This window comes from Doryrhamphus excisus, chromosome 3 (genome assembly GCF_030265055.1).
Source record: "Doryrhamphus excisus isolate RoL2022-K1 chromosome 3, RoL_Dexc_1.0, whole genome shotgun sequence".
NCBI lineage: Eukaryota > Metazoa > Chordata > Actinopteri > Syngnathiformes > Syngnathidae > Doryrhamphus > Doryrhamphus excisus.
Window position 1 is genome coordinate 846,260 of NC_080468.1, and position 12,565 is coordinate 858,824.

At 43.9% G+C, this 12,565-nt stretch overlaps 1 non-coding gene across 1 annotated transcript; it reads left to right on the forward strand.

Moving 5' to 3' along the window:
• The first annotated feature begins 20 nt into the window (after positions 1 to 20).
• On the forward strand, positions 21 to 93 carry trnak-uuu (transfer RNA lysine (anticodon UUU)). The gene has a single exon. It is a non-coding gene; the product is annotated as a tRNA-Lys (tRNA).
• The last annotated feature ends 12,472 nt before the right edge of the window (positions 94 to 12,565 follow it).

Here is a 12,565-nt window from a genome sequence, read left to right on the forward strand (position 1 = left end):
GTTGTCCTTATTCTACAAAGGCCTGGATAGCTCAGTTGGTAGAGCATCAGACTTTTAATCTGAGGGTCAAGGGTTCAAGTCCCTGTTCAGGCGGTGAAGGTAGGCCCCTTCCCTGAAAGGTTAAACCTACTTCTTTTATCCTCCTTCTGTGGTCAAGTACACTATGCCAGAAGATTTCTGCTCCTTCATCCTCAACACCGAGAAGGCCAAGGAGATGACCGTGCACACAAGGAATAACTTGTTGAAGTAAACCTTTTCGACCAAGCACCTTTGCCATGTTCCAGGACTGTGGGTAAACGCCATTCTCAATAATTAAATTGAAGATACAGTACGAGACAGGCACTTTGACCAGCTTAGCCACAGTGCCAGCAGTGCATCTGGCACCAACACAAAAACAGTTCGCCAATGGGGAAAAATGTTCATACAAGGGAGGGAGTCCAAAGTCCAACACGTGTGTGAATTGAGAGTCCCTGGGTGGGCGCTGACCAATTGCGTGACAGAGACTACAACAGCACACAAGGAATAACTTGTTTAAGTAAACCTTTTCGACCTAGCACCTTTGCGATCTTCCAGGACTGTGGGTAAACACAATTCTCAATAATTAAATTGAAGATATGAGTTTCTCAGAGAACACAAGGAGCGAGAGGTTCAGTCATCACTGGGAACTTTGGAAGTGTAGTCACCTTAAGTCAGGTCTGCTTTGGTGAACTTCAAAGGCATCATGACCAGTCTGCATCAAAACATTATCTGAAATCCTGTGGCAGGTTTCTGGCATTGATTCTTAATTCAGTTGCCATCCCTGATAGATGGTAATGGTAATGGTAATCATGCCCACATGGCAGGTGAGTCTCTTTGCTTGTCTGACGTCTGTGTCGCATCCTGATTGGCTGGCAGCAAATGTCTGAGAATTCTACCACTGAACCACCAATGCCACGTGGGGACACGTAAGAGAAAAAAATTCAACTGTCAAGTTGATGAGCCTCTGCAAAGTGGCGCTGAATGACAAAACATCACAATGTCATACTCTTTGGATTTAAGCACCTTCTGCCGTAATGGGATCCACAACAATCATGTCAGCTGTGGATGCAACTGTTAGAATAAAATGTAGATACATGTATTATTTTGTTAGTTATCACCCTTATATCAATTTGCTTAGACAATAGAAAGTGTTTGACTGTGCTGAAGAAGGAATGTTCCCGTGACCCCAATCAGAGACCCCCAGAGACCCTCAGGTCCTGGAGGTGCCTGGATGCGCCAACAGCGACTCTGCAGATGCCCATGTTAATCCTGCAAGAATGTGTCAAGATAAGAACTCATAAAACATTAAAAGTAGTTGCTCTCACATACACACACGCACATAGACAAACAAATACAGCTCGTGCAACTGTCTTCTCCACCCCCCCTTAGAGTTGCACGACCATGTAGTAGGGACCCCCGAAAGAGAATAAAAGGAGAGGAGTGTGAACTGCATATTCAAAGTGGGGCGGCATGTCACTGGGTATGTGGTTTCACTCTCCTCGCTGCGAGTAACTTTGAATATTGTTGTCTGTCTCTTCTGTATTTCTATATTTAAGTGTTTTTACAAGTGTCACAGGAGTTTGAACCTGACATTTACTTGGTCCTTCGAGCCGGAATCTCGAGATACCTCAGGAGTCCAGTTGTGGAGCGGACAAGACAGAAAGACCGTGGCCACGGCAGACAAAACCCTTTGATGGGCTGTCTTCTCAGCTCAACAACTGGAAGCTGAAGGTTGACGGGATACCGACGGAAGAGAAGACAACAAACAGTAAGACACTTTTGATCAGAGTGTGAGTGTGAGTGAAAGGGTGCCGTCCCTTTGTGTTAAAGCAGGGGTGGGCAAACTGAGACCTGGGGTCCGCATGCAGCCCGCTAAGTGTTTTTGACCCCTAGAACTGAGTGCGGCCCGTGGGTCAATAAGGTTTGTCACCCGGTGCTAAAAGGAAAAGGAAGAGTTACAAAACACAGTAAGGGAAGTTTTACTTCAGGAGTATCAAAAAGATGAAGGAAAAGTAAGTGAGGAGAAAGACTCAGACACATTTTTTACACAAAAGGAAGGTAACGAAAGTACAGTTATGCCAACTAAAGGAGTGAGCAATAGTAGTCAAAATGATGGTGTAGTAGGTGGACAATCACAATTGTATCCACAGTTCCCTGAACCCCCACATTATGACAACCACGATGTCAGACCATCAGCGCCATACCCACCACAAACAAGAGCTAAACCTTTTTCTGTTTTTTAAATTTTAAATGCACCTAAACCACAAACAAAAAAGCAAATGATGTCCTTCTTAGGACTCACTAATTAGATGTAGATGTTGGACTCCAAACTATGCACAAATAGTGTCACCATTAACAAACTTAATGTATAAAAATTATGTCACTCTTACAGTGGAATGAGGAGGCAGAAAAAGCATTCTGTGAAAAACAGTACTGGTAGGAAGTTTGATTGTAGCACTGCATGATTGCAGCAAAACATTTAAACAAACAGTAGATTATAAAGATGTGAAGTGAGGCCGAGGTCATGTACTCAACTCAGTCTTACCAAGAGTATGGTGCAAAGAAACAACCAATAGCGTACTACTCTTGTAAGCTAGATGCAGTAGCATGCGCCATCTTACATTGTGTGCGGGCTAATAGCAGCATCTATGGCCGTGGAAACAAGTGCAACCATCATATTGTTCCATTTACTAGTACTGAAAGTACCTCATGCGGTTTCCACCCTGCTATTGCAGACGAGCATGACATTTTTGTCTCCTGCTAGACATCTGTCTTTTGTCTCAACCACATGTAACACTTGAGCGATGCACCACGCTCAACCCAGCTACCCTTCTACCACTCCCTGAGGAAAGCGAAACACATGATTGTGATGAACTAACAACACAAACTACAAAGTGTAGACCAGACTTATTAGCTCAGGCACTAACAAAAAGAGGAGATTTTTGTAGATGTTTCCTCAAAGAAAAATGATTTGTGGAAAGAATCATAACAGGCTATGCAGTCATAGCGCTTACAGAAGCATGCAAATTAATGAAAGGTCAAAAGGTGACAAATTATACCGATAGCCAATATGTATATTGAACAGTACATACCTTTGCACAATACTGGCAAAACAGAGGTATGATAACATCAACGAGAAAACCAGTAACTCATGCAGGATTGTTAACAGCATTTCTAGAAGCAGTGCAATTACCAAAACAAATTGCATTGCATGTAAATGGGACATACAAATAATACTGATCCGATATCCTTAGGAAATGCGTTCGCTGATAAAATGGCAAAACAAGCGGCACTAAAGGAACTGGACCATCTTGAAACTGAAAGATTACAAGTAGACTTTGAGATATTGGCTTATATGCAACAACAAAGTCCAAAATAGGAAATTGACCACTGGCTTAGGAATAAAGCAACCCTGGACAAAAATGTTTATATGTCGACAGATAAGAAACCAATCTTGCCAAAAAATTGTAAAAGTGGGCTGACATTTTGAGCCATGGTGTTACACATGTCTCAACAGGAGGGATGTGTCACACTATTAACACCCACTTTAATTCGTATATAAAAAATCTTGTTGAGCGTTTTTAACGTGTGCAGAACACAACGTCCAGGACAACTTGTGACCGAGGTGTGGCCAATTTCCAAAACCACAATATTAATTTCAAGTAATACACATGGACTTTATTGAGCTAAATAAAAGTGAAGGAAGGTCAGCCCTGATTCTTGCATCCCAGAGCTGTTGTAGATTGGCCTCATATGGGATGGAGTAGGGGTATGTGTATGAGATGGACCAGGATCCTGTTCCTGGACCAGACACTTGCTCCTTCACCCCATTATCTTTATTGCCTCCTGAGTTTAGTTTTCCAATGAGTGAATGACCATAAATGCCTGAGACCATCCTGGCTTTTTGGTTCTCCCACAATGATCTCTGCAAAGATAACACAAGACGCAGCACAGGATGCTGTGTCCTGACCTTATACTAACTTTACTAGTGGTTGACAAGTACTGATCACAGTTTAACATGGTACTCATCTGATCTGCATGGAATATATTGAGAATGAAACAGAATTAGACTACAGCAGTCACTTTGTAAATTAACTTGTAAAAGAAAAGAAAAAAAGGAAAGAAAACAGGAACAATGTTCCGCATGGACTTAAAGAACCATAGCGCGTCCCCAAAGTGGAGGACTGGTAGAACAGAAAATGCATGGAAGAAACAAAGTGTCCAAGGACATAATGTTTAGATCCAGTTAAATTACACATAAACATAACGGCACAAATGGTTTGAGTCCATATGAAACGTTGTTTGTCAAACCATATAGGTTGACACAATTCGAAAATGTGTAGGAAACTGATGACGATTCTACTTTGATAGAAGACATGAGACTGACACCAGGAGACTGAGTGTTGAGTAAAAGTGGAACAAGAAAACACTGGCACTCTCCCAAGTGGGAAGGGCCTTATCAAGTACTGTTAACGACACTGTGAGGGAGCTGCCAATCCTCCCTCACTGATCAGGTGTATGCCCCGCCTACACATGTTTCTCTGTGTATATAGTTGGCTTTAGTTATTTACATATATTTTGGTTAGTGCTTTAATTATATTTGCTGATCACCTCAATTGGACTCTCCCAAGTGCCACCTGGAGGAGGGGGGAATTGACTGGGTGGTAGTTGGGAATCAAGTTGTTAGGTGTACGTGAGTGTTTATATATAGATACACAGGAAGTGACCCTTCAGTGGGGGACTCCTGAAGGTCTTATATTTAATATGAAGGGTGTTGGGAAGATAAATTGGGTATCTTTTGGACTTGCTTCACCCTCTCATGGGGAACTGTGGTTGGCCCTTCACAGGTAAAAGGGGCTGGGTGAAATTGTTTGAGAGAGGCCTGTTGTGTGTGCTGGGGGAAATGCTGCTGCACTGTCCTGTAAAATAAACTCGGAAAGCTCTCAAGCCCTGGTCTGGTGTACCCTTCAACTGCTATGGCTATCCCAGGCTAGTAAGAGGCCATCGGTTTTCAACTCAAGATCTTACAGACACCAACAGCATTAAGAATTGTAGAAAGAAACTCATTGTAAAGTAGTCATTGTTCGGGAGTCTGACGAGGAAGGTAAAGACCAGTCTGTGATGCAGGGGACTTCAGAGTCCTAGACTCTGAGGCATCGTGCTGAGCAGTGAAGATTATAGCACATACCCTTGTCCAGAAAACCGAACAATGCATCCTAGTTCTAAGATCACTATTGTAACAGGAGGATTGGTGTTCGTGATGTTGCAGTGTCCTCGTTCCCATACAGTACCTCAGTGTCTCAGAGTGGTCGATGATCTTGATCTCACACCTCCACCCCTGCTGTGCCAACAACCTGAAAACAACATCCTGATACAACAATATGCATAATGAGTCCTCTCATCACCTCCAGACATGCATTGTGTCCAGTTTTATCTTCACCAAGACCTGAAGAAGATCCATCACATGAACTGTGCTCTGACAGCAAACGATCACTTCCAGACTGAAAGTTCAGAAGATGTTTGCTGACATGGTGTTTATGGTGACAACGACAATCACATCACCAGCCACTGAAGTGGAATGTGGCCGACTCGGAACTGGACAGGATCACACCTTTGATGCAAGGACAAGCCAAGCACCAGAATCTAGAAGTGGCAACAAATGGCCACCAGCAAGGAGGACATCCAGAGGAGAGACTGGAACAGCAATATGACCCTGGCATGTGCAGCAAAGGAGACTTTGGACCAAAGACTTGATAGAGGACTTTCTTAACAAGCAAGGTGGAAGAAAGCAAGGAGGTGGGGTGTGATGGGATCATGCCTACTCTGACTCATCTGATGCCAAGGTTGACACTGAAGTAGACAGTAACGCACACACACACACACAAACACGCACACACGAACACACACACACGAACACACACACACACACGAACACACACAAACAGTACTCGAGAACAGACATGTGGTGTTGATGTAGAGACAAATACCACTATGACATTGTATATAACATGAGCGGAAGGAGCAGTAGTGACATTACTGATTCCAGTAACCATTTACCCTATGAATGTTGACATGTTACTAAATGCTAAATCTTTGAAGCAGATGAACATCACCTCCCAAACTACTTCCAAACAAAAAGGGAGGTTCCAGACACCGACTGGATAACAAAAGACAATCCCACTTACATCGATGCCATCAGCGTGCCACGAGGGGTACCACCAGAATACAAACTAGTGAATCAGATTGCAGCGGGTTTGGAGGAAAGTATTATCCCATGGATAAGTTAACAAAAATGTGGATAGGATTAACTTCCTCCACTATGACATACAGAAGCTTGGGAACTACACCGAGGCCAGACTCACAGCAACTGGAGAAAAACTCCATGCCACGTCACTCATGGCCTTCCAGAATCATATCGCCTTGGATGGACTGCTGGCACATCAGCAAGGAGTGTGCACCATGCTTGGCGACCAATGTTGCATGTCCATCCCCAACAATACAGATTCCACAGGAATGCTGATGCGTGTGATCTCTGTTGTAAAGGCGCTAAACACCAAGATGAAGAACACTGATGTTGACACTGAAGTGTTTGGTGACTGGTGGAGAGCATTTTGGGGACAATGGTCTCCTTATGTGTTGTCCGTGTTTATTGCACTCGCTGTTGCCCTTCTTTTGTGTGCCTTATGTGGATGTTGTATCCCTATCTTGAAGGTTAGAATCACATGGACTGTGAATTTAGCCATGGCACCAATGACAACAAGGTAAATGAAATGTACCCCCTACTGGTGGCAGGTGGCAGCGATGACAGTGATGATGACTAGGACAACCATTATAGATATGCTCCTGACTTGTTTCTGACTTGTACTTTGACTCAGATGACGAGAACACTTCCGTTTAGATGTAAGCACATTTTCTGACAAAGATGACCTGCGAGGAAAAAACCGAGAGGAGACCCAAGGAGCGACAGCAAACAGATAAAAGCGTGATAAACAGGAGGGAAATGTTAGAATAAAATGTAGATACAGGTATTATTTCGTTAGTTATCACCCTTATATCCATTTGCTTAGACAATAAAAATTGTTTGAATGTGCTGAAGAAGGAATGTTCCCGTGACCCTGATCAGAGACCCCCCAGTGACCCCCAGGTCCTGGAGGTGCCTGGATGCACCAACAGCGACCCTGCAGATGCTCATGTTAATCCTGCAAGAATGTGTCAAGATAAGAACTCATAAAACATTAAAAAGTAGTTGCTCTCACATACACACACGCACATAGACAAACAAATACAGCTCGTGCAACTGCCTTCTACACCCCTTAGAGTTGCACGACCATGTAGTAGGGACCCCCGAAAGAGAATAAAATGAGAGGAGTGTGAATTGCATATTCAGAGTGGAGCGGCATGTCACTGGGTATGTGGTTTCACTCTCCTCGCTGCGAGCAACTTTGAATATTGTTGTCTGTCTCTTCTGTATTCCTATACAGTAAAGTCTCGTTATATCGATATCGGTTATAACGAATTACTGCTTATTACGATACTATTTTCATTTCCCGGCAAATTTCTAGTCTTTTATGATATAATTAGTTCCGTACGATACCCGGTTATTATGATAATCCGGTTACTACGATGCCCTTTTCATCTCCCGCCAGCCAATTTGGTCTGCTTATATCGATACAAAAGCAGCTTAAATCAATCTTTGCTTAAGGATTTCAATACCAAAAAAGAACACGGCGAACGGCTGCTTCCAGTCAGCTTTATTTTTCACACTTCCACCACCACAGCGCAGCACACACACAGATTCCCGCACTTCCTGGTTCACAGGTCATGCTCAACCCGCCCCACATAGCTGGCCAAACACATGCCTGCAACAGAAGAACCAACTGACATAGCATACACACCTATTCCAACGAAGACACAAGCGTACAAATACATGTATTTAATTGTGTTGTATTCAGATATCTTTTTATTCTATACACACGAGAGAAACCACGAACGCAGTTGGTTCTTCTGTTGCAGGCATGTGTTTGGCCAGCTATGTGGGGTGGGTTGAGCATGACCTATGAACCAGGAAGTGCGGGAATCGGTGTGTGTGCTGTGCTCTGGTGGTCGAAGTGTGAAAAATAAAGTTGACTGGAAGCAGCCATTCGCCGTGTTCTTTTTTGGTATTGAAATCCTTAAGCAAAGATTGATTTAAGCTGCTCGACATTGTTCTATACTATAGAACAATGTTGAGTGTATTATTGCCCACTTTTAATGCAGTTCGGCACAGAATACCGGTTATATCGATATTTTTTCCGACTCCCGACAATATCGATATAACGAGACTTTACTGTATTTAAGTAAAGTCACAGGAGTTTGAACCTGACAATGCTAACATGCTAAAGGATACCACGCTAGCACCTAGCAAGAGGGCCTCAGGTCCCGAACAGTTTGATGCAGTCCCATAGTGTCCCCACATCATACAATGTGTGTATTTGCCTTGAGACATCAGCAAATTAGCTAAAATGCTAATATGCGAACAGTCATCATGCTATCACCTAGCAAGAGAGCCTCAAGTTTAGAAACTGCCAAGGTTGTCCTATAACCTTCCTGCATCATGCCATGTATGCATTTGCCTTTAGACATGAGTAAATTAGCTTAAATGATAACATGTTAACGGCTACCATGCTAGCACCTAGCAAGATAGCTTTGAGTCCCAAAAGTATTAAAGCAGTCCCACAGTGTCCCCACATCATGCCATGTGTGTAGTTGCCTTTAGATATGAGGAAATTAGCTTAAATGCTAACATGATAACAGTCATCATGCTAGCACCTAGCAAGAGAGCCTCAAGTCAGCATGCAAGCTCCATAGACAGCTGCAAAGCTTGTATGGCTGGGCAAGCCCATAACTAGAAAATTCCAGCGGAAATTTTGATGCTGTGAACCTCGGGCCCGGTGTCTGCCATGCCGCGCTGCCGAGCATTAAGCATTGCATATTGCAGGAATTATTTTTTACAAACTCTTTGTAAAAGGCATCTAGTGGCATCACATTGAAAGTGAAAGCTTAAATGTGTTCATTCATGTGACCTAACATCAGCAGTTATTTCCAAAGTTGGGGTTTCTCAACTTACTGTCACCTCATAAGCCAAAATAGAACCAAACAGTAGATTTCAAGGCATGTGCAGCTGGATGAAGGAGCCAGGCTTCCCTGCTGAGGCTGCCGCCCTTTACCCAACCTCGGAAAAGCAGTAGAAGATGGGTGGAATGCAGCGGAATATTTCAGTTTAAAAAGACCATGGAAGCAAAACCTGTACTTAAGTTCATATATAAAACCAGACAATTTCTGAATAAATCGTTTGACAGTTCATTTAAAAAGGAACCACAACAAGATGCAACAAAGCCTTAAATTCTTGAAGTCAAAATGTCAACAATCACACCAGTTATGAACAGTATTGTGATGTATAATATTCTGTAATATAGAAAGATAAAACCAATGACAAACACTTCATGTAGCAAGGCAACATGTCCCGTATGTAACAGTTTAGGTCAGCGGCCCAAGGCACATCAAATATTTCAGAAAAAAAACAGCAGTAATTTTACAAGAAGCGTTCAATGACATTATATCGCACCAACTCACAACAAAACAAGTGATCTCGAAGCACTTTGGTTCACATTATTATTATCATTAGTTTGGTCTATCATCAAGTTCATCATAAATGAACAACAGCAACCCACACCTGCACCTGGCAACGGAGGCAAGGAAAAACTCCCTCTTGGGAAGAAACCTTGGACAGAACCCAGGCTCAGTGGGGCAGCTGTCTGTCTCGACCGTTTGGGTTACTACAGAAAAATGTTTGGTACAGCATGATTATGCATAATAATAATAATAATACATTTTATTTAAAAGCGCCTTTCAGGACACCCAAGGTCGCTTGTACAGAAGATAAAAAAACACCAATATAAAATCGAAGGCGATTAATGGAGCGCAGATGGAAGTAAGCTGACCTGGTGACGTTATTGATGTGGGATTGAAAAGATAGTGTGCTGTCGAGGATGACACCCAGACTCTTGACCTGAGGGGAGGGGGAGACTAAGGAGCTGTCGATGGAGAGAGAGAAGGAGTCAACTTTAGATCAGGTGGATTTGGTGCCAATGAGTAAGAATTCAGTTTTATTGCTATTAAGTTTCAGAAAGTTGGAGGTGAACCATGATTTTATTTCAGAGAGACAGGAGGTGAGGGAGGGGGGTGGGAGTGTGGAGTTAGGTTTGGAAGAAAGGTAGAGCTGGGTGTCATCCGTGAAGCAGCGGAAGTGAATGTTAAATTTACGGAAGATATGGCCGAGAGGGAGAAGGTAGGTTATGAAAAGAAGGGGCCCCAGGACAGAGCCCTGGGGCACACCTGTGGTGACTGGGGAGGGGTCGGAGGAGAAAGACTTAAGCTGTATGAACTGAGTGCGGTCTGTGAGATAGGAATGGAACCAGTGGAGGGGGGTGTGGGTGATGCCAATTGAGGAGAGTCTACTGAGGAGGATGGGGTGTGAGATGGTGTCGAGGAGGATGAGAATTGAAAGTGAACCAGTGTCAGCTGCAGTGAGGAGATCGTTGGTGATTTTGATGGGTGCAGTTTCGGTGCTGTGACGGGGACGGGAGCCGGACTGGAAGGGTTCATACAGACTGTTAAGAGTGAGATGTGCGTGAAGTTGAGAGGAGACTATTTTTTCAAGAATTTTGGAAATGAAAGGTAAGTTGGAGATAGGGCCGAGGATACAGGAAATTTCGGAGCAGAGAGTGTCAACATTAATGTCCTTTAGGTTCCTGAAGGAGATGAGACATGGAGGTTTGATTGAGGAGAGGCAGAGTGTAATGCTGAATGAGAGGAGGAAGTGGTCCGTTATTGGAAGTTCGTCGGCGGTGCAGTTGGAGGGGGTGAGGCCAGAGCAGCAGAGTAGATCCAATGTATGTCCTTTGGTATGTGTCGGGAAGTCAATGTATTGGTGGAGTCCAAAACTGTCAAGGCATAATAGAAAGTATCTGGTGAGGGGAAGAGTTTTATTGTCTTTGTGTATGTTGAAATCTCCCAGCAGTATTAAGTTATGTGACAGAGTGGAGAGTTGTGTAAGGAGGGTGGCAAAGTCAGTTAAAAAGTCAGTGTGGGGCTTAGGGGGATGCTAAATGGTGGTGACGACAGTGGGGGAGGGTCCAGGGAGCATAAAAACAGTGCATTCAAATGAACTGAATGCAGAGACCGTCACCGGCAGGACTTTCCACTTCTCGCGGTGAATTAACGCGAGACCTCCGCCGCGACCGTTGCCACGGGGATGACAGATGTAAACAAAGCCAGCCGGTGTGGATTCATTGAGGGTGGAAAAGTCATTTGGCTGTTGCCATGTTTCCGTTAAACACAGAAAATCAAGCTTACGGTCAGTGAGGAGATCCTGGAGGAGTTGACCCTTGCTCGTGAGAGAGCAGATGTTGAGCAGACCGAAGCGAATAGTGGCGTTGTCATGCTTAGCGGTAGCGTTAGCATTAGCCATCCTAATGCACTGCTATCCGCTACCCTGTCGGAGTTTTTGAGAGGACGACGAGTGGTAGACCAGATGGATTTTATTGTTGTGGAGGAGTTGTCGTGATTGAAATTCCTGCGAGACCCACGATGGATGTATTTCCAACGAGGGAGGATAGCGATGTCCGGGTGGTGGTAAAGTACCGGCGGTGGCGGTGAGGGCACGGGCAGATGCCAGCGTATCCAGAGAAGCTCTGCGGCTGTGTACCGGATCAGTTCTGCCATTGGGTGGTGGCAGAACGAGAGGAATTCCAGAAAAGAGCAGACCAGGTGAGAAGCTTGTTGGTCCACAACGTGTCTGCGGCCAGGTGCTAACTTACAGCAGGTAGGCGAGAAGTTGGCAAGCAGGCACAAATAACACAGGAGCAGAGGCTGGATCGGTAATCGTACGCAGGAAAACCCTTCAGTGCTAACACAATAGTACATTCAGTCCATATTGATGCAATAAAATCAAAAAATACTTAAGAAAAGTTACGGGAGAGTAGTGGCAGCCAGTCGCGCCAGCGTTCACTCAACCGGAACCGGAAGCAATTTGAAAACCATAATAATGGTCTTTATACATAAAGGTGCAAACGCTTGAGAACAAAAAGGCATAGTGCACATATGTATGTGGTAGGTTACTACGTATTAAAACAGGAATGAGGTATTAACACGTCCAGGAAATGTTTGTGTAAAGGATGGTCCTTGCCCTAAACAGACACACACGCACAAACCCAGTAAAAAAATGTATCAAGACGGAATTCTTAATTGTCAATTCAGAAAAAAAAAAATTGTCAACACACCTTTTCTGTCATGTCCTGCAGTTGGTATACAGAATGGGAGTTGACCCTGTTCTCCTCTGTAGCTGGAAAACACACAAATCTGACACTCTATCAGCTTTTTATCCTTAGCATCCCTCGCTTTTGCCAGGCTTAGTCCTCACACAGGAAGTCAGTTGGGATACTCATATGCCGAGCATCCCCAATATATAGACTCCACGTGACATATTGCAGAAAAGTACTGCGACTAC